This window comes from Fulmarus glacialis, unplaced genomic scaffold (genome assembly GCF_000690835.1).
Source record: "Fulmarus glacialis isolate BGI_N327 unplaced genomic scaffold, ASM69083v1 scaffold184, whole genome shotgun sequence".
NCBI classification, from domain to species: Eukaryota; Metazoa; Chordata; class Aves; order Procellariiformes; family Procellariidae; genus Fulmarus; species Fulmarus glacialis.
Genome location: NW_009209718.1, coordinates 14998 through 16160, shown reverse-complemented (window position 1 = coordinate 16160; position 1163 = coordinate 14998).

The window sequence follows — 1163 nt, the reverse complement described above, 5'->3', positions numbered from 1 at the left end:
GTACTGAAGCACAGCTCCTCCTGGCACCCCGACTGCCGGTGCTGGGCTGGACGTTCAAAGGGAAGGTCCCCTCTACACATCATGCAGCCGATGCTACGTGGAGTAAGTGGGTCGCACTGATCACACAATGGGCCCGAATAGGAAACCCCAGTGGCCCAGGAATCTTGGAGGTGATCACGAACTGGCCAGAAGACAAAGATTTCAGAATATCCCCAGAAGAGGAGGTTCCGCGTGCTGAAGAGGCCCCACTGTATAACAAACTACCAGAAAATGAGAAGTAATATGCCCTGTTCACTGATGGGTCCTGTTGCCTTGTGGGAAAGCATCGGAGATGGAAAGCTGCTGTATAGAGTCCTATACACCAAGTTGCAGAAACTGCTGAAGGACAAGGTGAACCAAGTCAGTTTGCAGAGGTGAAAGCCATCAGCTGGCTTTAGGTATTGCTGAATGAGAAAAATGGCCAGTACTTTATCTCTATACTGACTCATGGATGGTAGTAAATGCCCTGTGGGCGTGATTGCAGCAATGGAAGCAGAACAACTGGCAGCACAGAGGTAAACCCACCTGGGCTGCCGCATTGGTAGAGAACCTGGTTATAAAAGTAAGTCACATAGATGCTCACGTACCCAAGAGTCGGGCCACTGAAGAACATCAAGACAAGCAGCAGGTGGATCAGGCTGCTAAGATTGAAGTGGCTCATGTGGATCTGGACTGGCAACATAAGGGTGAACAGTTCATAGCTCGGTTGGCCCATAACACCTCAGGCCATCAAGGAAGAGGTGCAACATATGGATTGGCTCGTGATTGAGGGGTGGACTTGACTGTGGACACTAGCTCATCCATGGATATGAAACATGCGTTGCAATCAAGCAAGCCAAGCGAGTAAAGCCTCTTTGGTATGGAGGACGGATGGTTGAAATATAAATATGGGGAGGCTTGGCAGATTGATTGTATCACACTCCCACAAACCCACCAACGCAAGCTCATGTTATGCTTACATGCAAGTGCTTATAACGGTGGAAGCAACCACCGGATGCCTGGAAACGTATCCTGTGCCCCATACCACTGCCCAGAACACTATCCCGGGCCTTGAAAAGCAAGTCTTATGGCGACATGGCACCCCAGAAAGAATTGAGTCAGACAACAGGACTCATTTCCGAAAC